Source organism: Mus musculus, chromosome 7, assembly GCF_000001635.26.
Source record: "Mus musculus strain C57BL/6J chromosome 7, GRCm38.p6 C57BL/6J".
Taxonomy (NCBI): domain Eukaryota; kingdom Metazoa; phylum Chordata; class Mammalia; order Rodentia; family Muridae; genus Mus; species Mus musculus.
Window position 1 is genome coordinate 22,243,718 of NC_000073.6, and position 25,249 is coordinate 22,268,966.

Sequence of the window (25,249 nt, forward strand, 5' to 3'; positions counted from 1 at the left end):
TGGGTCTCAGCTCTGTCTCCTGGCTGAGGATGAAGGCAGAAGGGACCCTGTCCAAGAAGCTCTATTACTTCTGCTGCCCACATGCTCTTCTACATAGACTGGTCTCAGTGATCCCAAGGTTCTGGGTGTGCTAGGGCCTGCCTTTATCCTTTGACCCCATCAAAATTCCAACTCAATTCTTCAACGAATTAGAAAGAGTAATCTGCAAATTCATCTGGAATAACAAAAAACCTAGGATAGCAAAACTCTTCTCAAGGATAAAAGAACCTCTGGTGGAATCACCATGCCTGACCTAAAGCTGTACTACAGAGCAATTGTGATAAAAACTGCATGGTACTGGTATAGCAACACACAAGGAGACCAGTGGAATAGAATTGAAGACCCAGAAATGAATCCACACACCTATGGTCAACTTGATCTTTCACAAGACTGCTAAAACAATCCAGTGGAAAAAAAGACAACATTTTCAACAAATGGTGCTGGCACAATTGGCGGTTAACATATAGAAGAATGTGAATTGATCCACTCCTATATCCTTGTACTGAGGTCAAATCTAAGTGGATCAAGGAACTCCACATAAAACTAGAGACAGTGAAATTTATAGATGAGAAAGTGGGGAAAAGCCTCGAAGATATGGGCACAGGGGAAAAATTCCTGAATAGAACAGCAATGGCATGTACTGTAAGATCGAGAATTCACAATGGGACCTCATAAAATTACAAAGCTTCTGTAAGGCAAAGGACACTGTCAAGAAGACAAAAAGGCCACCAACAGACTGGGAAAGGATCTTTACCTAACCTAAATCAGATAGGGGACTAATATCTAATATATATAAAGAACTGAAGAAGGTGGACTCCAGAAAATCAAATAACCCGATTTAAAAATGGGTTATTCTTTTATAGCTCAGAACTATAAAAGAATTCTCACCTGAGGAATACTAAATGGCTGAGTAGCACCTGAAAAAATGTTCAGCATCCTTAATCATCAGGGAAATGCAAATCAAAACAGCCCTGAGATTCCATCTCACACCAATCAGAATGGCTAAGATCAAAAATTCAGGTGACAGCAGATGCTGGCGAGGATGTTGAGAAAGAGGAACACCCCACCATTGCTGGTGGGATTGCAAGCTTGTACAACCACTCTGGAAATCAGTCTGGCGTTTCCTCAGAAAATTGGACATAGTACCACAGGAGGATCCCGCAATACCTCTCCTGGGCATTTAGTTCTTAATTTGTGTTCTTTTACTGTGTCTCTGTTTAGTTTCTACTTCCATGATCTGTCCATTGATGAGAGTGGGGTGATGAAGTCTCCCACTAGTATTGTGTGAGGTGAAATGTGTGCTTTTAGCTTTAATAATGTTTCATTTATGAATATGTGTCTCCTTGCATTTGGAGCATAGATGTTCATAATTGAGAGTTCTTTTTGGTAGATTTTTCCTTTGATCAGTATGAAGTGTCCTTTTATACCTTTTATGATAACTGTTGGTTTAAAGTCGATTTTATTTGATATTAGAATGGCTACTCCAGCTTTTTTCTTGGGGTCATTTGGTTGGACACAGCAATCAAAGAAAATGCAAAATCCAAAGATATCTTAACACAAAATATCCAGAAAATCCAGGACACAATTAGAAGACCAAAGCTAAGGATAATAGATATAGATGAGAATGAAGATTTTCAACTTAAAGGGCCAGCAAATATCTTCAACAAAATTTATTGAAGAAAACTTCCCATACCTAAAGAAGGAAATGCCAATGAACATATGAGAAGACTACAGAACTCCAAATAGACTGGACCAGAAAAGAAATTTCTCCTGACACATAATAATCAGAATAACAAATGCACTAAATAATGACAGAATATTAAAAGCATTAAGGGAACAAGGTCAAGAAATATATAAAGGCAGGTCGTATTAGAATTACTTAAGAATTCTCAATAGAGACTATGAAATCCAGAAGATACAGGGCAGATGTTATACAGACCCTAAGAGCACACAAATGCCAGCCCAGGCTCCTAGACCCAGCAAAACTCTCAATTACCATAGATGGCAAAGCAAAAGTATACCATGACAAAACCAAATTCACACAATATCTTTTCACGAATCTAGCTCTTCAAAGGGTAATAATGGGAAAACACCAATACAAGGACAGAAACTACACCCTATAAAAAGCAAGAAAGTAATCCTTCAACAAACCTAAAAGAAGACAGCACAAGAACAGAAAGAATCTCAACTCTAACAACAAAAATAACAGAAAGCAACAATTACTTTTCCTTAATATCTCTTAATATCAATGGACTAAATTCCCCAATAAAAATACATAGACTAACAGACTGGCTACACAAACAGGACCCAACATTCTGCTGCTTACAGGAAACCCATCTCAGGGGAAAAGACAGACACTACCTCAGAGTGAAAGGCTGGAAAACAATTTTCCAAGCAAATGGTCTGAAGAAACAAGCTGGAGTAGCCATTCTAATATCGAATAAAGTCGACTTCCAACCCAAAGTTATCAAAAAGACAAGGAGGGACACTTCATACTCATCAAAGGTAAAATCTTCCAAGAGGAACTCTCAATTCTGAATATCTATGCTCCAAATACAAGGGCAGCCACATTCATTAAAGAAACATTAGTAAAGCTCAAAGCACACAATGTACTTCACACAATAATAGCGGAGACTTCAATGCCCCACTCTCATCAATGGACAGATCCTGGAAACAAAAACTAAACAGAGACACAGTGAAACTAACAGAAATTATGAAACAAATGGATTTAACAGATATCTACAGAACATTTTATCCTAAAATAAAAGGATATACCTTCTTCTCAGCACCTCAGGGTAACTTCTCAAAATTGACCACATAATTGGTCACAAAACAGGCCTCAACAGATAAAAAAATACTGAAATTATTCCGTGCTTCCTATCAGATCACCAAGGACTAAGACTGATCTTCAATAACAACATAAATATTAGAAATACAATGTTGACCTGGAAGCTGAATAACACTCTACTCAATGATAAGTTGGTCAAGGAAGAAATGAAGAGATATATTAAAGACTTTTTAATGAAAATGAAGCCACAACATACCCAAACTTATGAGACACGATGAAGGTAGTCCTAAGAGGAAAACTCATAGCCCTGATTGCCCCCCCAAAAGAAACTAAAGAGAGCATACACTAGCAGTCTGACAGCACACATAAAAGCTCTAGAACGAAAGGAAGCAAAGAGGAGTAGACGGCAGGAAATAATCAAACTTAGGGCTGAAATCAACCAAGTGGAAACAAAAAGAACTATACAAAGAATCAACCAAACCAGGAGCTGGTTCTTTGAGAAAATCAACAAGATAGATAAACCCTTAGCCAGACTCACTAGAGGGCACAGGGACAGCATCCTAATTACCAAAATCAGAAATGAAAAGGGGGACATAACAACAGATCCTGAGGAAATCCAAAACACCATCAGATCCTTCTACAAAAGGCTATACTCAACAAAACTGCAAAACCTGGATGAAATGAACAAATTTCTAGACAGACACCAGGTACCAAAGTTAAATCAGGATCAGATTATTGACCTAAAGTGTGCTATATCCCCTAAAGAAATAGAAGCAGTCATTAATAGTCTCCCAACCAAAAAAAGCCCAGAATCAGGTGGGTTTAGTGCAGAGGTCGTCGGAGATTCAAAGAAGACCTAAATCCAGTTTCCTCAAAATATTCCACAAAATAGAAACAGAAGGTACTCTACACAATTCATTCTATGAAACCACAATTACTCTGATAGCTAAGCCACACAAAAATCCAACAGAGAAAGAGAGCTTCATCACAATTTTCCTTATGAATATTGATGCAAAAATACTTAATAAAATCATTGCAAACCGAATCCAAGAACACATCAAAATGATCATCCATCATGACCAAGGAGGCTTCATCCCAGCGATGCAGGGATGGTTTAATATACGGAAATCCATCAATGTAATCCACTATATAAACAAACCTAAAGACAAAATCCCATGATCATCTCATTAGGTGCTGAGAAAGCATTTGACAAAATCCAACCCCCATTCATGATAAAAGTCTTGGAAAGACCAGGAATTCACGGCCCATACCTAAACACAATAAAAGCAATATAAAGCAAACCACTAGCCAATATCAAAGTAAATGGAGAGAAGCTAGGAGCAATCCCAGTAAAATCAGGGACTAGACAAGGCTATCCACTTTCTACCTACCTGTTCAATATAGTACTTGAAGTCCTAGCCAGAGTAATTAGACAACAAAAAGAGATCAAGGGAATACAAATTGGAAAGGAAGAATTCAAAATCTCATTATTTGCAGATGATATGATAGTTTATAGAAATGATCATAGAAATTCCCCAGAGTACTTCTAAATCTGATAAAAAGCTTCAGTGAAGTAGCTGGATATAAAATTAACTCAAACAAATCAGTGGCCTTTCTTTACCCAAATGATAAATAGGATGAGAAAGAAATTAGGGAAACAACATGCTTCTCAATAGTCACAAAAAATATAAAATACCTTGTGACCGTAACTAAGGAAGTGAAAGATCTGTATGACAAAAACTTCAAGTCTCTGAAGAAAGACATTGAAGAAGATCTCATAAGATGGAAAGATCTCCCATGGTCATGGATTGGCAGGATTAATATAGTAAAAATGGCCATCCTGCCAAAAGCAATCTACCGATCGAACGCAATCCCCATCAAAATTCCAATTCAATTCTTCACTGAGTTAGAAAGGGCAATTTGGAAATTCATCTGGAATAACAAAAAACCTAGGATAGCAAAAAATATTCTCAACAATAAAAGAATCTCTGAGGGAATCACCATGCCTGACCTCAAGCTGTACTACAGAGCAATTGTGTTAAAAACTGCATGGTACTGGTACAGAGACAGACAGGTAGATCAATGGAATAGAATTGAAGACCCAGAAATGAATCCACACTCCTCTGGTCACTTGATCTTTGACAAGGGAGCCAAAACCATCCAGTGGAAAAAAGACAGCATTTTCAACAAATGGTGCTGGCACAACTGGCGGTTATCATATAGAAGAATGCAAATTGATCCATTCTTATCTCCTTTTACAAAGCTCAAGTCTAAGTGGATCAAAGACCTCCACACAAAGCAGAGACACTGAAACTTATAGAGGAGAAAGTGGAGTAAAGCCTTGAAGATATGGGTACAGGGGAAAAATTCCTGAGCCGAACATCAGTTGCTTGTGCTGTAAGATCAACAATCGACAGATGGGACCTCATAAAATTGTAAAGCTTCTGAAACATAAAATGTACTGTCAATAAGACAAAATGGCCACCAACAGATTGGGAAAGGATCTTTACCAATCCTAAATCTGATAGGGGACTAATATCCCCTATACAAAGAACACAAGAAGCTGGACTCCAGAAATTCAGATAACCCCCACCAGTCAGAATGGGTAGGGTAAAAAATTCAGGTGACGGCAGATGCTGGCGAGGATGTGGAGAAAGAGGAACACTCCTTCCATTGTTGGTTGGATTGCAAGCTTGTACAACCACTTTGGAAATCAGTCTGGCAGTTCCTCAGAAAATCGGACATAGTATTACAGTAATATCCAGCAATACCTCTCCTGGGCATATACCCAGAAGATGTCCCAACTGGTAATAAGGACACATGCTCTACTATGTTCAGGGCAGCCTTATTTATAATAGCCAGAAGCTGGAAAGAACCCAGATGTCCCTCAACAGAGGAATGGATACAGAAAATGTTGTACATTTGCACAATGGAGTACTACTCAGCAATTAAAAACAAGGAATTTATGAAATTCTTGGGCCAGTAGATATACCTGGAACACATCATGAGGGAGGTAACCCAATCACAAAAGAAGTCACTTGATATGCACTCACTGATAAGTGGATATTATCCCAGAAACTTAAAATTCCCAAGATACAAGTAGCAAAACACAAAAAATCAAGAAGAAGGAAGACCAATGTTTGGATACTTCATTCCTCCTTGTAGGGAATAAAATACCCATGGAAATAGTTACAGAGACAAAGTTTTGAGCTATGCCAAAATGATGGACCATATAGAGACTACCCCACCCGGGGATTTATTCCATAGTCAGCCAACAAACGCAGACATTATTTCATATGCCAGCAAGGTTTTGCTGAAAGGACCCTGATATAGCTGTCTCTTGTGAGGCTATGCCACTGCCTGGCAAATACAGAAGTGGATGCTCACAGTCATTTATTGGATGGAACACAGGGCCCCCAATGGAGAAGCTAGAGAAAGTACCTTAGGAGCTGAAGGGGTCTACAAGCCTATAGGTGGAACAACAATATGAGCTAACCAGTACCCCCAGAGCTTGTGTCTCTAGCTGCATATGTAGCAGAAGATGGCCTAGTAGGCCATCAGTGGAAAGAGAGGCCCATTGGTCTTGAAAACTTTATATGCCCCAGTACAGGGGAATGCCAAGGCCAAGAAGTGCGAGTGGGTGGGTAGAGGAGCAGGGCAGGGTGGGGCAGGGACGGTATAGGGGACTTTTGGGATAGCAATTGAAATGCAAATGAAGAAAATACCTAATAAAATTGGGAAAAAAAGAAAAAAATTATTGGCCGATCTTGTATAGGACCCAAGTTCATTTATCAGCATCCACATGACAACTCATGACTGTCTGCAACTTCAGTTCTAGGGAATAAGAGCTGTTTACTCACCTCCGTAGAAACCAGTCACATGTGGCAAATATACATCATACACACACACAGATAGAAGACTCACACACATAAAAATAAGTTTATATTTTTAAAATAAAATTTAATTTAATTTCAAATTTTTATTCATTTTATGTGAATGATTGGTCACCTGCATGCATCTTTGTGACTCTAGAGGTCAGAAAATTTCGTGGGACTGCAGTTACAGCTACTGCTGGGAGCTGGGAACACAATCTGCAGCACAGTCAGGTCTCTTAAAGGCTGAGCCATCTCTGCAGCTCAGAAGAATAAATGTTAAGAAACACTGCTTTCAGCCATATGGTAGTAGTTGTGCATGCCTTTAATCCCAGCACTCCAGGGCCTGAAGTAGGAAACTCTCCAAGGTTGAGACTGGCATGGTCTACAGAGTGAGTTCCAGGCTAGCCAGCCGACACAGAGAAACCCTGACTCAAAACAAAACAAACAAAAAAGAAAAAAGAAAAAGTATAAAAAAACTAAATAGCTCCTACATCCTGTAGGCCTAGATTAACAGCCCTGTATAGGATTGTGAGGGATTTAATTTGAGGAGAGAGTGATATAGCTCAGGCTGTCCTGGAATTTAATATGTAGCTGAGGCTGGCTCCACGATCTCATAGTGAAGCTGATTCTCCTGCCTCAGCTTCCTAACTACTGGAATTTCAAGCAGCAATACTAAGACCTACCATTTTGTTACATTATTCAAACTTTGAATTCAGGGCGCCAGAAAGACATGGGAGCAGTGAAGAACAGCTGGCTGCTTCTTCCAGGGCACTGGGATTCAAGACCTACTACCTACATAGTAGCTCACAACTGTCTATATCTCTAGTCCCTGGAGAAGCAAAGGCCGTCTTCTGGTCTCCACTATGAATTGCATACAAGTAGTGGAGAGACATACATGCACTTAAACACCCATACACATATGTAAGTAAGTAAGTAAGTAAGTAAGTAAGTGAGTAAGTAAATAAATAAGACATTCAAAGAGCCTTAAAAAGGGAGATATAGAGGATGGAAAGATAGTTCAGTGGTTAAAAGCACTGGCTGCTCTTCCAGTGGTCCTCAGTTCAATTACCAGCAACCACATGGTGGTTCACAGCCATGTGTAATGGGATCACATTTTCTCTTCTTCTCCTCCTGAAAGGAACCACAGTGTACTCACATATGTGCAATAATTTCTTTAAAAGTCTCTAACAAGACTCTCTATGCCTACTTTTGTTTAAGAAACTTTCCTTTTCCTGGTTTTCTTCCTCATATGTTAATGTATGTGTTTATTCCTGGGTGACTGGGTGTGTTCGGAGGTTTTAGGGGGTGGAGGCCAGAGGACAATGTTTATTGTTATTCATTTCATGCATGGCCACCTTTTAAAAAGTGTTTTAATTTTTGTTTTGTTTTGTTTTGTTTTGTTTTGTTTTGTTTTGTTTGTTTTGTAACTAGATTTCCCTCTGTGTAGCTCTGGGTGTTCTGGAGCTCACTCTGTAGACCTGACTGGCCACAAACTCAGAGGGTCACCTGCCTCTACATCCTGAGTGCTGGAATTAAAGGCATCACTGCTGTCTGGCCAAGACAGGGTTTCCCTGTGGAGCCCTGGATGTCATAGAACTAGCTTTGTAAACCAGGCTGGCCTGGAACTCAGAAATCAACCTGCTTCAGCCTCTGGAGTTCTAGGATTAAAAGCAAGCACCACACTGCCTAGCCACCTAGCATTATCTCTTCTTTTCCTTTTATTAATTTATTTATTTCCATTTTAAACAATATTTCCTTTCTTAGATTCCCCTCTGCAAACCACCCATTCCGTGCCCCACTTTTTGCCTGTATGAGAATGCTCCACCAACCACTTAGGCACTCCTGCCTCACCAATCTAGCATCCCCCTACATTGAGGCATCAAGCTTCTGTAGGACCAAGGTCCTCTCCAACAGTTGATGCCAGATAAGGCCTTCCTCTGCTACATATGTAGCTGGAAGCATGGATTCCTCCATGTGTACTCTTTCGTTGCACACCTAGCATTTTCAATGTGTGTTCTTGTCCTGCGCACTATCATCTCGCCAGCAAGAACACACGCGGACAACCGGATCCTTCTGCAGCAATGCTTTATTATGCTAGCTTCAGCATGAAGAGGAAGACCCCGAGCCCCAAAAAGGCACTGCTTATATACACCTCAGTGCGGCGTGTCCACACCTCATTGGCTGCTCTCTCAGCACGCCCAGGGATGGGCAGTGACTTGGCTCGAACACACTCTTGCACATGCGCATATTGCTTGTTTACCAGTTAGGCCAAGCAGGCACAGCAGAAACTGCTTCCCACATGTTCTGGGGTTCAAACTCATCAAGGCAAGCCTGTCACTGACTGGGCTATCTCTCCACCTCCACCTTCTTTTCTTTCCTGCATTACGTTTTGTCTTGAGACAGGGTCTCATATAGAGCAGCTGACCTTGAGCTTGCTTTATCTGTTGAAGGTCCTTTTGGAAATAAGGTAACAAATTCAAGAGACTAGTGATAACTAAGTAGTTTTAAATATACAATTCTGCAGAAAGGGAACTTTGGCATACAGAAAAGGCATGAATGGCTAAGGGGCTGATTTGGCAACATTTGAGAGTGTTTTTTTTTTTTAAATGTAGATAGAGAAAGTGCAGTTCTCTTCTCCTATAGGCCTATAGAGCTTGCATCTTGATCCCTACCTCATTGGCCTAGGATAAAAGCCTCAGCCAGTAAAAAAAAAAAATGGGACTGGAGAGTGGCCCCCTCCGATTGCTGGCTTCCCTATATGACCCAGATAAGTGACTAGGCCTAACACTTGTAACTTTCTAAAACAAAGAGGGGCTAGCCCCTAGCCTGCGTGACTGTAATTTGGATGGACTCTAGCTTACCTCATGCAACAAAGCAATCCATGTCTTACACTCCTTCTCCTCCAAGAGCTCCAGAGTTCTGAGAAGTCTTGTTTGAGATTTTGAATTGTTTTTTGAGATGCATGAGACAGGTTACAAGATAAGGCTGCTGTTGACAGTTCCCAGCACGTCAAGGTGTGTTTTTACTCAAGATGGGTCTTGTTCATGAGATTGTTGTGATTTTCAGCCTTTCTTTTGACCCGTGTGTCCTCTTCATTTATTTGTTCTGTCTGCCCAGCATCTCCTGGGAGAGCTGCTGTGCTCTTCCAGAGAAGGCTTCTGTTAATCAGAGTGCAAGGGACCACAAGCTCTACACAGGCAAGGACTTAATCCAAGGCAGCACTGGTCACTTCCTGGTATGTCCCCTATGGATGAAGACAAACCAACCCTGGAGGAGGAAACTGATTTGGGAACAGGGTAGAGATTAGGAACATGTGTCCCAGAAAAGGACTGATTTTCTTGTGCAAACAGCCCAAGGGGAACCTGGAAGCTCTGGGGGACTGGGATGTCCTGCTGAGCCAAGCCTCCCTGGCTATTGGTCACCTTTTTTACCCAACCCAAGTGGATGCTGGCCTGAATTTCCTCTCTCCCAGACCAAGGGGAGAGAGAGGTGCTGCCCCATGCCAGTTGAGTAGATGCTTTTGTGGTTAAGTTCCAGGCCTGGAGGAAGTAGGCTGGGTTGCCCTGTGTGTGTGCTGAGGGGTGCCACCTAAGGTTTGGGGAAAGCACTGGCCCCACAGCTGGCCTGGTTGTTGTCTCCAGGTTCATTGCTCCTAAGTGCAAGCAGTGACTCAGTGTTGAAGTTACTGAAGGCAGAGATGGCCAAGCAACAGCCTGGCCTGTGAGTGGTGTTTACACCCCCCTGTCTGGACTCTAAGGCCACTGGGCAGCAGTTTCTCTGCTCTGAGCATGAGCTCCCTAAGACTGATCTGCTGTAAAGCCTGCTGCTCATCAACCATGCAGATGAGACTCCTGTCCAGACCAGGACTGTGAGCTCTAACTTCAGTGCCCTTTGTGTAGGTAGAGAGTCAGTCCTGAATATTCCAAACTCCAAGAGGAGAGAGAATGGACCAGTGTTACTATAGGCTTAGCCTTACCTGGTTGCCTAAGGGGAGGAACTGTGGAAAGGGGAGGGAAGGAGAAGAGCACCCATCTGCTGTGCCATTTTTCCCATCATGTTTACTGTTTGTTTTGTTTTTCAGGAACTAATAGGGACGTTTCCAAAGGCTTTCTGAATGTGAAGGACGTAGCTATGGTGAACAACAACTTGACTCTGAACCTGACCTCTATGTGCTGCTTGACTTGGGTACCCCGAATGCCTTTCCAGATAGTCCTGGCCTCAGTAAGACTGTGGTTACCAACTCATCTCTGTGTGCACGGCAGCCTTTCAAGGGCTGAAGGCTGTACTGGCATGAATTGCTGCCTGAGACATGGTGTACCAGGTCCTGGCTATTGAGGAACCCAGTGACACGGTGCTGAGCTATTCCCAGTGTAGATGGCTCAGACTGACATTGCTATCCCCAGACCTAGCTGGTACCTCTCTGGAGGCTGAGCAAGGAGGAAAGTCTGATCTGTTTTCATTAAAGAATCCAAAGACTATAGTGCCCTTGCCTCTGGTCAGGATTCCTGATTTTGCAAGAACATTACAGAATCCCAAGAAGTTGGAGTAGTCGGGCAGAGCCACTCAGCCTTGGGAGTTGCCTAATTAGCAGGTGGGATAAAATATTTATACAAATAAAAATGATAGAGTTAAAAATTAAAAACAAAACTCCTCTTTGTTAATGGCAGGCAGCAGCACAGATTTCAGAGACAGTTCATGGTTATCTTCCTTATTTCCTTCCAATGGTGTCACCAGATACAAGGGGAAGTGCTGTAGATGAACCTCACTTGGGTCCTCGATCCAAGGGTGAAACTCGGGGTTCCAGTTATCAGTGGGCAAGGAGTTGGCCTGGATGACAAACAAATACGAACACAAGGGAGTGTGGTATGTGAATGTAATTTGTCAAATTGAGTACCAGACTTTTAATACAGAAGAAAATAGGGGAATTAGGTGACACATTGGCAAGGTACAATGAGGTTACCGGATGCTTAATGACTCTTACACAGAACAGAGAAATGCAAACATAAAAACTGGCAGGAACTGGGCAATAAAACAATTGAGACAAAGTCCTCTCTATCTAAGATCAGCTATATTCTTAGAAGCCAAGTGTTTGAGGTCTTTACACTCTCGAGGCAAGGGCTTTCATGCCCAAGTCATGGTTCTAATTAGGGAGTTCCTCTCTAGCTAACTTTCTCATCAATAATGCAATACTCTAAAACCACAGCCCAATCTACTTCCTAAACCACTGTAAATTCCTGTATATGGGAACAGCTTGACTTTTATTCTAAGTGATAGTATTGGGGGGACTTTATACTAATAAGTAATGTAGTATGCCATACATAACTATAATAAGAATTCTAAACTTACATTGTTAAGCTTGCCCTGAGATTTCTAGCTCTATGTAGTAGATAGTAATGCCTGATTTCTTTCACTATCTCTCTTACAATACTAGAGGCAATTCTGAATGTCACTGAATGGGCAACATTTTTACTGAATTCCAAGCCCAGGGCCAGCTCAAGACTAGGGCATTGTTGAAGGCCAGGGAGCAAAGTTCGATTTTGCTTAGATATTGAGCAAGTCATTGCTTGGAGGCACCTATAATAAAACAATACTGAAAGAAAGCACACAGATCCATTCGCAAGGACAAGTTTGGAGCATTTATTATACGGGATGCTATGGTTCCAGGAGACTAAGTTTCCGTGAAACTCTTTGCCTCAGGACTGCTTCCAGGTTTCTAAGCCTGTCAAGTGAGTCACTACTAGAGTGGATGTAGCAAGGTGGCTCCACCTCCATCCCGAGGCTGGCCACCAATAATGGGTTCTTCTCGAATGACAGCAACTTTCTGATGGACAGCCTCTTCATGTTTGATGGCCTCTTCCTGGGTGAGGTTCTTTTTTCCATGAGGGTCTCTTTCTCCACGATATCCCGAGAGGAGGATCCTGGAACACCTACACTCTTAGGTGGCTGCAGGGATCCACAGAGCTCCTCTTGGGGACTGCAGGAGGACATATTCCTGTCAGGCTTCTATGTGATGACTCTCATGGTCCTGACAATGCTGTGGCTTGGGGTGCCTGGGAAAGTCTGTGTGGAAGTAGGTGGTAAACATGCCTCACTGCCCCTGATCATGGGGCGCCTCATGATTTGGTGGATGGTGGGCCTCCTGCTGGGATTGATCATCAGCAGTTCAATGATGACATTGAAAATATCAATGGGAACATGGGAAGGGATGCTGAAGTTTGCAGAGATGATCTCCTGCTTCAAGTCCACAAAAGACTTGCCTTGGAAAGGCAAGTTCCCAGATACCATGAGGAACAGGAGGACCCCTAAACTCCAGATATCTACAGGGGGGCCCTCATATTTCTCTGCTTGCAAGAGTTCCGGGGCACAGTAGGGCAGTGTGCCACAGAAACCTGCCAGCTTTTGTCCAGGAATCACTTCAGCAGCCAAGCCAAAATCACACAGCTTGGCATTTCCCCTGCAGTCGATCAAAATGTTGCTGGCCTTTATGTCTCTATGGACAATGTGATGGTCATGGCAGTACTGCACCGCATGTACTATCTGAGCAAACAGCCTTCGAGTCTCGCTCTCCTCTAAAGACCCCACGTTGATGATGCAATCTAGTAGCTCTCCCTCTGAGGCATACTCCATCACCAGGTAGGTAGTCTCTCTTCTCTGGACCACATGAAACAGCTTGATAATGTTAGGATGGCTAAGTGATTTCATAATCCTGGCTTCCCTGCAGATGGGTGAGGTGTACTCCTTGGTGTTTTGGAGAATTTTTACAGCCACAGAGGTACTTGTGGGGACATGGAAGGCCCGTTTCACCACTGAAAAGTTTCCTTCACCCAGTGTGTTCAGCATCTTATAGTTAGTGTCGAAGTTCTCTTCAATTGAGTAGCAGGCCTTCAGATCCTGCTCCATCATCTTCAGATCCTGCTCCATCATCAGACCCTCTATGACTTGGCTAGAACCAACCTTGCAATGAGAAAGTAAAAAAAAAAAAAAAAAAAAGGAACAAAACAAAAACAAACCATTTAAAATCAGGCTGAAGAGAATTTTTACATTTAAAACTTCTTACCTCCAAAAGACAAGAAAAATGCCAGAAACATGTCAGATAACCTAATCAGGTATTTGGAATGCTTGGGAAGAGAAGAGCAAAGCACCTTCTAAAGCAGTAGACACAAACTATGACATAGATCAGGTTGACAGCAACCAAGTGCAAACTGATAGAACAAAACAAGGGATCACGGACAGTAAGAGCTGCTCATTGGAAAGAACCATCCTCTCCCCTGGTCTCAGCACACACTGAGAGCCAGTGCACCAAGAAAATCAGGTTCTAGTGGAGTGCATAAGACAACAAACAGACACTCCAACACCCACAGTGTCCAGGCTGGAGAGCTGGATCTGGAGTCCAAAATGTCAGCTACTCCTGTAGAGGACCTGCACTTGGTTGTCAAGACCCAGGTCAGATGGCCCACAACTGCCCTAAGTCCAGCTCTCAATCTTACACCTCTAGCCTCTAAGGCCACTTATACAGCAGACTCATCATCACTACATGCTACTTAAAATACTGATACAAATCTTTCTATATAATGTTACTTATGAACCTTGTTGGTCAGAAGAGGGCATCAGATTCTCTGGAGTAGAACTACAGGCAGTTGTAGTGAGAGCTTCGTTTGGTTTAAAACCTAGGTATGGTATATGAACATGTTATTGCTTTAATTCAGGGTGTTTGACAAGAGGCTCACAACCATCTATAAGTCTAGTTCCAGAAAAATCTGACTCCATCTTCTGACCTCCATAGCAGAGACCAGGGAGGTGGTGCTCAGACACACATGGAGGCAAAATACTCATGCATGTTATTGAAGACATAAAACATTCTAATTTATCAAATGTAACTTTAAAAAGTAAAATAGAAGATAATAAAGAACATTGAAAAGTAAACACATAAATCAAGCCAGCAAACACACAAACCATAACCACAAAAGCCTATCATAGTCACCTAAGTGTAGAGAAACTCACTATTTTGGGATCTGAAGCTCCTGAAGTCCAAGTCTAATCGCTCAGCATCATTGAATGCCAGTTGCTTTCCAATCAACTTACAGCTTCTGTCCTGTAATGACAGGAAGCAGCCTCATTCAGAGCTGTAAGTGGACAGGTGTCTATCATTCCTTACAATGGGTCCTGGTGTTGTCAAACCATGAAATTGATCAATGGTGTCCAGGCACAATCCACTGGCTTTCCCCACATTCTTTCTTGAAAGACAGGACGTCTGGTCTTGGTCAGTGGGGCAGTAGAGGGCTGGTTACACTCAAATATCTGTCCCCAGTGTTGCCCAGTGACCCTTCTTCCTGCTAGGTCCACTGCCGAAGGTTCATAATTTTCCCTAAGCTATGCAAACAGGTAGGAACAATGTTCAAACAACTTGACACTCTGTGGAACTTTTGACACCCCAACTTTAACAAGGAAACTCCCCTTGTTAACAAGGAGTCCTAAGACTGATGATGGGCTCCAGAGCTTTGGTCCTCCCTCAGTTATGGATTCTGGCATTCATTGGCTACAGATGGACAGTGTTCAGCTTTTCACTTAGACCCTAGCCTTTATGACAACTTTGTAATAACTCATGTGTACACTAAAAGGATTCAATTATTAATTTTTTTTAAAAACACACATTCATAGGTGCTAAAGGATGGTAGCTATTTACTACATTGGTAGTTAGAACAAAATACTGTTTTCTATGGTAACCCAGGGTTTGAGACTAACACCTGTGAGGTTTAGAGGAAGATGATAGCATTCATCCCATGTTCCCCATTAGGCCTGAGACTTCTCACCAAAGCCCAGGATCCAGAGACAGTAACAATTCCCCTCTGTTTTTCCAAAGGGACAGGAGTTTGTAACGGAGTTCTGTGAAATGAGAGGTAGACCATCCAAGCAGTAGGCAGCTTTTGTTCCTCAACATGTTTTTGAGTTCTTTGGCCAGTGGGACTCAAGGGCACAGACTTGATTCTTTGCTTCAAAATTACTATTGCCCCCATCTCCTATGCCTGAGAAGACACTAGCTTTCATAGCACATTTGCTCTACTTAACACAGAAGATACATCATGGGATGACAGCTGCAGACAGAGGGACCCAAGTAGGTTCAGGGACAAGCAATTTTATCTTCCACCAAGGAAAGATCTTCAAGGAAGTACAATTGTGGCTCCTTTTAGACTTACATTTATTCTGGCCTTGAACCTTTTCAGCTGCCCACTTCCATAAATAGAATCAACAGAATAGGATCTGAGCATTGCCTTTGCTCCTTGCATGGAGTCATGATGTTTGAACTTCCAGGAAGATCAGAAGATAACCAGCCAGGAGGAATCTTTCTGCTAAAGCAGAGACACATTGGTGCCCTTGCTTAAGAGACCATCCAATCCTGTTTCAGTCCTCTGAACAGGAGGACTTGATGTGATGTGGCCTCTACTTGGAAAGTAAGGGTGTGAACAAAACAGGGAAACACTGAGGGACTTGGATGGGGCAGGCATAAGAAAGTGTGATGGGGAGGAGAATGTGATCAATGTTCTTCATGTACATGTATGGAAATATCACTGAGAATGAACATGTTGTGTAGTTAACATAAACTAATGTTCCAAAATAGTGAAAGGAATATGCCATGTAAAATAGGACATTTTAAAACAAAGTCAAAAAACTAAAGAACATAGAAGATATAATTTCTTCCAATCATACTTCGAACCAACAAAGGACTGGAAGAGAGAGTTAGTACAAAAGCAGAAAACAGAAACTTCGGGATGACAAGATGACTTAGTGGGTAAGAGGACTCTTCTGAAGGCCCTGAGTTCAAATCCCAGCAATCACATGGTGACTCACAACCCCCTGTAATGAGATCTGATGCCCTCTTCTGCTGCATCTGAAGTCAGCTACACTGTACTTATGTATAATAATAAATAAATCCTTGGACCAGTATGAGCAGGGATGAGAGTGTGGGGCTGACCAGAGTGAGCAGAGGTCCTAAAAATTCAATTTACAGCAACCACATGAAGGCTCACAACTATTTTTATAGCTACAGTGCACTCACAAATATAAAATAAATACACCTTTAAAAAACAAACAAACAAGGAAACAAACAACCCAGTAACCTCTAAACTGAAACCTAAGGATTTAAAAGAAAACTCACTATGTTCAGATTCAACAATACACGAAGATCCAAGCGCAGTGGCTCAACAGCCTAGAACTCCAAATGCTCTCTACCAACCAACAGCTACTTCAGTCACTGTAAGGACAGGAGGCAGCCTTAGCCAGAGCTTAAGTGGGCAGGTCAATGACCTCCCAATGGCTCCTTTTGAGGTCAGAGGTAAAATGGACCAATGATGGTAGGGCACAGTTCACTGGTTTCTTTCACATTCTGTCCTCAGGACAGGAAAGGCTGGTTAGTGGGGCAGTAGAAACACCTGAAGAAGGTTACACCTAGTTAGCAGTCCCTAGATCCCTTATTGTGAGGAATTTGACCATGAAAGTTAGCCTGGCCTTCAGTTGGGCTAAGGCTAGAAGCCCAGAGACCTTGAAGGGATGGTAGGAATTTTGCCTGCAGCAGGCACCTGGCCCTTGTCACTAGATGCAGGCCCTTATAGATTTGTGTTCATCAGTAAAGTAAGGGCAATGCCCAAAGCCCTTCCACATGTAGCCTGAACATCTCAGACCAAGTTAATAGGAAAAGAGATGTGACCTGTGGTCACTTAGACTCAAGACAGATCTCCATTCTAATGAGGTACCTAGAGGCCTTGAGTTCTTAGCCAATAAGCTTTCCTTCTCATACATTCCTCCCAGCAAATGGTATTTAATCTCAGGCCCATCCTGAGAAGTGGGGTATGGTTTTACTCATTCAATTTCTGCCATGACAATAAATACCTTAACACCATGGACTGCCTCTTTTCATTGGGATCCACTGTGGGGAGCCACAGAGATGGCCCTTGCCTATAGAGCCACTGTCTAATTTCCTGTAGAAGGTCTATTTGCATTCTCAACCACAACTGCCACCAAGCCAAGTTGGCCTCTCTCAAGCCAAGGACTCTCCACAAGGGACCAGCCAGAGCTCTCCCCTTTCCCACGCACAGCCCAGGGCTAGCTCCATCCCACAGGCCCAGATTCTGTTCTCAGATCTTCCTCTATTTGCAGAGGTGCTGGAGTGTCCAAGAATTTGGGAACTCCATGGCTCTAGCCTCTTCTCAGGCCCAGGGACCTTCAAGCCAGCTGTGACTGCCTCGCACCTCAGACTGTAGTTTCCCACAGCCCAATACCCATGCAGCAATGGCATGGGACTAGCACAAACTCCCTTTGTCCTACCTTCTCAAGCAGCCGATCCCTGTGTTAGAGTGGACACAGGACTCACAACCCTAACCCCTATGACTAACTCTATCTGCCAGGCTATATTTTCAAGATTTTTGGCAACTGGAACAACAGGGCCATATGCTAGGGACCAATGTTCAAACTCAGGACCCTTTCTTGGATAGTTGATATCTGTATTGCTTGGGGAATCTCTAGAGTTACAGAACATATGGAATGTCTTTCTATATTGAAGTAATTCATTATGGCAACTTACAGTCTGTAGTCTAACTTCCCAACAGTGGTCAGCTGTGAATGGGAAGTCCAAGAATCTAGTAGTTGCTCAGTCCCACGAGGCTAGTTGTTTCAGCTGGTCTTCTGTTGAAGTAGATTCCAACAGGTACGCTGGCAAGTAAATGCAAGTGGTTAAAAAGAGTGAATCTTCCTTCTTCCACCGTCCTTATATAGGTCTCCCTCAGAAGGTGTGGCCAAGATTAAAGGTGTGTACTACAATCCCTGGAACAGGGATTTATCTCAGGCTGACCTTGAACTCAGAGATCTCTTGGCTTTAGTCTCCTGGGATTAAAGGTGTGTACTATCTTGCCTTAGCCTAATCTTTTCGTAGTCACTTTGCATCAAGATCTCCATGCCAAGATCCAGGTCAGAAACTTGTGTCTTCCAGCCTCAAGATCTGGATCATAGGTGAGCCCTCCAATTCTGGATTTTGGTTTATTCCAGATATAGTCAACGTGACCACCAGGAATAGCCATTACCATATCCAAACCCCAATAAAGACCCTTCCCACTTTCATAATACTAAGTGAAGTCATCTGAATCCCACCAGGCTGCAGACTGCTATCCTTCACTGGGCGTGAAACAAAACAAAAACAAAAAACCCTCCTGCATATGATAACCCACTCAGATAAATCTTACATGTTCCAGTATATGTGGATATTACCTGTTGAATTAATGTTAAACTAGCTACAATCAATAGAACCACAGAAATTGGATACAGAGTAAGAGACAATGGGGGTACATGTAGATCTTGTTAGTAAAGAGAAATAGAATAGCTATCGTTGAAGTGGGACTGGAATAGGAAGATCAAGTGGGGAAGTGGAGGGGAGAGACAGCTAACATAAGGGCCATTTGAGTGGTAGTATGGAAACCTGTACAACAGAAGCTTCCTAAAATATATACATATATAAGTGTGCTCTAAATGAAATTATTAAATAATGGGAGAGATAGAGCCTCACTCACCATCTCTTCTCACTAAATGAAGTTTCCAGTCCTGGGATTAGGTTATATCTAATTGGCTTGTTCAGAGCTATCCTGTGAGAATCCCTAAACAACCCAGGCTATTTCAAAGGACTATAGCTTGCTGACAGCTAAGACCATTTCTGAAACGAACTAAGCAACTCAAGGAACATGGAGGAGCCAAGCTGATATGCCTACATAGAGCCTTTAACCCTATGTTCTATTGCCTTTGGTACAGGAAGATCCTGTGCATGCTACCAAAAGAAAAACAAACACCAAGTCAGCCACAAACTCTCCAATCTACAATGATGCCCTGCCTGCAAAATACACTAGTGAAATAGTGTCACAAAGTTTGTAGGAGTAACCAATCAGTATCTGATTTGACCTAAGGCTCACTCTAGAAGAAGGAACTCACACCCAACTCTGGTTGGGTGGCTAGATACCTGAGACTGGATAACCAAGGAACCTAGCATAAAACAAAATAATACTAGTCCAAAAGAAAAATGTAGCAAAAAAAAAATTAATCCTAGTGACATTTTGCTATACTCACAGATCAGCACTTTGCTTAGCCAATGCCAAAGAAAATTGCTCCTGCAGCAGATGGGGAAAATACAGAGATTCAAAGTCAGACATAATGAAGAGTGAGAGAGCTTGAAACACTCAGCCTAAATCTATTGTCTTTGTTAAACCCCTCCCTAAGGGCTCCGGGAAGCCTGTGGAAGTGGAGGTATAAAGAGTGTAATAGCCAGCAGGTATTGAAGGATAAGAAGAAAACAAGGCCCTCTTAATCACCAGGAGCAAAGACCATATGAGCTCACAGATACTGAAGCAGCAAGCACAGGGCCCACACGGGTTTGCACCAGGTCGTCTGCATTTACGTTATGACTTCCAATTTAGGATTTTTTTTTTCCATTTTTTATTAGGTATTTAGCTCATTTACATTTCCAATGCTATACCAAAAGTCCCCCTTACCCACCCACCCCCACTCCCCTACCCACCCACTCCCCCCCTTTGGCCCTGGCGTTCCCCTGTACCATGGCACACAAAGTCTGCGTGTCCAATGGGCCTCTCTTTCCAGTGATGGCCGACTAGGCCATCTTTTGATACATATGCAGCTAGAGTCAAGAGCTCAGGGGTACTGGTTAGTTCATAATGTTGTTCCACCTATAGGGTTGAAGATCCCTTTAGCTCCTTGGGTACTTTCTCTAGCTCCTCCATGGGGAGCCCTGTGATCCATCCATTAGCTGACTGTGAGCATCCACTTCTGTGTTTGCTAGGCCCCGGCATAGTCTCACAAGAGACAGCTACATCTGGGTCCTTTCGATAAAATCTTGCTAGTATATGCAATGGTGTCAGCGTTTGGATGCTGATTATGGGGTGGATCCCTGGATATGGCAGTCTCTACATGGTCCATCCTTTCATCTCAGCTCCAAACTTTGTTTCTGTAACTCCTTCCATGGGTGTTTTGTTCCCACTTCTAAGGAGGGGCATAGTGTCCACACTTCAGTCTTCATTTTTCTTGAGTTTCATGTGTTTAGGAAATTGTATCTTATATCGTGGGTATCCTAGGTTTTGGGCTAGTATCCACTTATCAGTGAGTACATATTGTGTGAGTTCCTTTGTGATTGTGTTACCTCACTCAGGATGATGCTCTCCAGGTCCATCCATTTGGCTAGGAATTTCATAAATTCATTCTTTTTAATAGCTGAGTAGTACTCCATTGTGTAGATGTACCACATTTTCTGTATCCATTCCTCTGTTTTATTTTATGAAGCCACTATTACTCTGATACCTAAACCACAGAAAGATCCAACAAAGATAGAGAACTTCAGACCAATTTCTCTTATGAACATCGATGCAAAAATCCTTAATAAAATTCTCGCTAACCGAATCCAAGAACACATTAAAGCAATCATCCATCCTGACCAAGTAGGTTTTATTCCAGGGATGCAGGGATGGTTTAATATACGAAAATCCATCAATGTAATCCATTATATAAACAAACTCAAAGACAAAAACCACATGATCATCTCGTTAGATGCAGAAAAAGCATTTGACAAGATCCAACACCCATTCATGATAAAAGTTCTGGAAAGATCAGGAATTCAAGGCCAATACCTAAACATGATAAAAGCAATCTACACCAATTTAGGATTTTTATGGGATTCCTGAGTCTGTGAATGAGTGTGTCTCTTATTTTTATGCCTTCTTTTGGGTACTTTTCATTATTATTATTATTATTATTATTATTATTATTATTATTATTATTTTGGTGTGTGCCACCATGCCTGGCTCAGGAATGGGGTGGGTTTTTTTGTTTTTTTGGTTTTTCAAGACAGGGTTTCTCTGTGTAGCCCTGGCTGTCCTGGAACTCACTTTGTAGACCAGGCTGGTCTCGAACTCAGAAATCCATCTGCCTCTGCCTCCCAAGTGCTGGGATTAAAGGCGTTGGCCACCACGCCCGGCTTCCTTATCTTTGTTTATCTTGTCCAACTCCAATATGATAGGTTTTTATTTTAATCATATTACATTTCATGTTGTCATATCTTACTATTACCTCTTAGAAGTCTGTGGATTCAGGTGGAGGAGGAAGGAGGGAGAGAATGGGAGGAGTTGAGGGAAGGAAGTCCTTGATCAGGATGTTATGTGAAGAAAAAAAACCCAAAAATCTCTTCAATAAAAGAAAAGGAAAGGAAATAGAAGGCATTATTTAAATTAAGGGAAGTGATAGAAAAAAGGCAGCATGTTGCATTGAGAAGAGTGGCAGGAGGAAGGTGTGGAGGGAGGGGGTGGTGGGAGGAAAATGTGGCAGAGAGGAGGGTGGTGGGGGAGAACAGGTGGAGGGAAGAGGGAGGTGGGAGGAACAGAAGGAGGGAGGAAGGTGGTGGGAGGAATATGTGGAGGGAGGAGGATGGTGGAAGGAAGATGAGGAGGGAGGAGGGTGGTGGGAGGAAGATGAAGAGGGAGGGGGTGGTAGGAGGAATATGTGGAGGGAGGAGGGTGGTGGAAGAAAGACGAGGAGGGAGGAGGGTGGCAGGAGGAAGACAGACAAAGCAAAGTGTTATGACAGGTGTATAAAATGTAATCATGAATCCTATTATTTGAATGCTAAGTAAAATTTTTACTTTAAAGGGCTGGAGGGAAGGCTCAGAAGTTAAGAGTACTTGCTGTTTTTGCAGAGGACTAGGGTTCAGCTCTCAAAATCTATCTCAGGTCCCTCACAATCATCTGTAACAGCAGATCCAGAGAAGGCAATGCTGTCTTCTAGCCTCTGCAGGCACCCACATGAGAGTGTTCAAACACACCCCATACACACACACACACACACACACACACACACACACACACACACACAAAATATTTAAAACTCTGGGAGACTTCAGTGAAGCGACACATGAGTTGGTCCTCAAGAGTATTCTACAGTGAGCTATGAGTTGGGAATTGATGGATGTGGATCCCAGCCATGTCTACATGATGCCCCATGTGTCAGGATGCTCTTGGGGCTCACTTCTGTGATTGTTCACCTAGACTTCTTGGAGACCACTGTGAACTCAACTTTGATGAACGTGCCAGTCAGCCACATCTCCGAGGGATCTGTGTGTGGATGGAAGAAACAGCTACTACTGTGACTGTATGGGGAGTAGATTCACAGGGCCACATTGTGAGGCTTTGATACCTCATTGTTAGTCAAAGCCTTGTCACAATGATAGAACATGTGAAGACACTGTTGACAGCTATATTTGTCATTGCGGGCCTGGATAAATAGGTACCCTGTGTGAGACTGACATAAGTGAATGCAGAAGCAACCCCTGCAGTTTAGGGTGGGGCGGTGTGCTGAGCTCTCCTCAGAGGATCAATGGGACACATTGTAGGCCTGCCTTCTTATCTTGGAGCCTTAGGTTGTTTGTATCTGTCATCATGGATTCACAGTCACAACCCTAGAATAATTGTCCTCTGAGGGGCTCCACCCAGCAGCTGACTGAAACAGACATAAAGACCCGTAGCCAAACATGAGAGCAAGCCCAGGAAGTCTTCTGGAAGAGTTGGGGGAAGGATTGGGGAACCTGGAGGGGGCAGGGACTCCACAGAAGACCATCAGAGTCAACTATCCTATACCCTTGGGAGTTCCAAGAAAAGAGCCATCAACCAAAGAGCATACAAGGGCTGGACCTAGACCCCGACACATATGTAGCAGATGTGCAGCTTTGTCTTATGGGGGCTTAGTCTGACTCTGCTGCCTGCCTGTGGATCCTGTTACTCTAACTGGTCTGCTTTGTCTGGCCTCAGTGGGAGAGGATGTGCCTAGTGCTACAAAAACTTGAGGTGCCTGGGTGGGTTGGTACCCAGGAGGGGCTTCCATTTTTTCAGAGGTGAAAGAGAGGAGTATAGGAGACTGGGAGGAGAGGGGGGCAGTTGGATGTGGGGCTTCAATTGGGATATAAAGTGAATAAATAAATAAATAAATAGACAAAATTAAAAATCCAGGAGACATGTCTCCATAGTTGAGAGTGCTTGCTGTTCTAGGAGAGAAACAAGATTCGATTCCTAGCACTCATATGGCAGCTCACAACTATATGTATCCCTAATCCCAGGGGATCAACCACTCTTTACTGATCTCTGCAGACTCTGAATTCATGTAGTACATAGACATATAGGCAGGCAAAACATCCAGTTACATAAAATTTTAAAAACTGAAAAAATTTTAAGATACAATAAAAAAAATCAGGAGAGAAGCAATGAAGGAGAAGGTAAGGCAGTATGGGAGAAAATATGTTTAATGTAGTCTATACTTGCATACTGTACTAGTCAGGGTTATCTAGAGTCACAGAATGTAAGGAATGTTTCTCTATATTGAGGGAATTTATTGTAATGACTTACAATCTGTAGTCCAATTTCTCAGTGATGGTCAGCTGTTAATTGGAAGTCCAAGAATCTAGTAGTTGCTCAGTCCCACGAGGCTAGTTGTTTCAGCTGGTTTTCAGTAGAAGTAGATTCCAACAGATGTGTTGGCAAGTAAATGCAAGTGGTAACAAAGACTGAATCTCCCTTCTTCCAATGTCCTTATATAGGTCTCCCTCAGGAGGTGTGGCCCAGATTAAAGTTGTGTACTACCATGTCTGGATCTCGGACTTGTACCAGGCTGACCTTGAACTCAGAGATCTCCTGGCTTTAGTCATGTGGCTCTGACTCTAGAGTTAAGAATGGAAGGAACTACTGGGAAAATTGATGCTGGTTAGCTGGAGCTAAGGAATTAGCAGTGATTAAGAAGAGACCAGCATTGTTGAGGTGAAATCTTCTGGAAATTGTTTTCTGGGAGCACAAAGAAGCTGTGTTCCAGAGATACCCAAGGTTGTACCTCATGCTGTGGCTGGACTTGGTAATGTGTAAGAGTCACTCAGGTGGTACTGCTTGTGCAGGAATGAAGGGATCATGGAGAGAAGCTGAGGCTTAGCACTGTGAGAGGCCAGGGAAGGCCATTGGAGAATGTGAAGCCTCAGCTGTAGTTGATGGCCCAAGACTGAAGGGGTCATGCAAAGGATTTGAGGCTTGACACGTGAAGAGAGCCTATGAGAGGCTATTGGTGAAGCCTAGTTGGAGTGGAACACCCCAGTGTATTGGAGATGTCAGTACTGTGGGATGATCACCAAGAACAGCAGCCGTAGTAGAGTGGATCAACCTGAGCTTAGAGTGCTACAGAGGGCAGAGCTGGAAAAGTGATGCCAGCCCTTAGGAGGATTCCAAAAAATCAAGTGGAATCCCAGACACTGAAACAGGAAGCTGTAACATTGAAATTGCCTTGGAGACTCAAAGATATTAAAGATGCCAGAGCAATGGGATACATGCTGAGGAAAGCAGCTAACAGGGAGTGGAACCAGCCCAGGAGAAAGCAGTTTGTTGCAGTCAACAAAGATGACAAAGGAGTGGAGATCTGAAGACTGCTTTGACATCAGCCATGGAGATGGAGAGTTTGGAATTTGCCCAGCTGGTTTCCTGCC

At 42.8% G+C, this 25,249-nt stretch overlaps 3 pseudogenes; 2 read left to right on the top strand and 1 right to left on the bottom strand.

Annotated features, from left to right (window-relative positions):
• On the top strand, positions 10,256 to 11,068 carry Gm18059 (predicted gene, 18059; annotated as a pseudogene).
• Gm4557 lies at positions 12,325 to 13,626 on the bottom strand (annotated as a pseudogene).
• On the top strand, positions 22,646 to 23,188 carry Gm18466 (predicted gene, 18466; annotated as a pseudogene).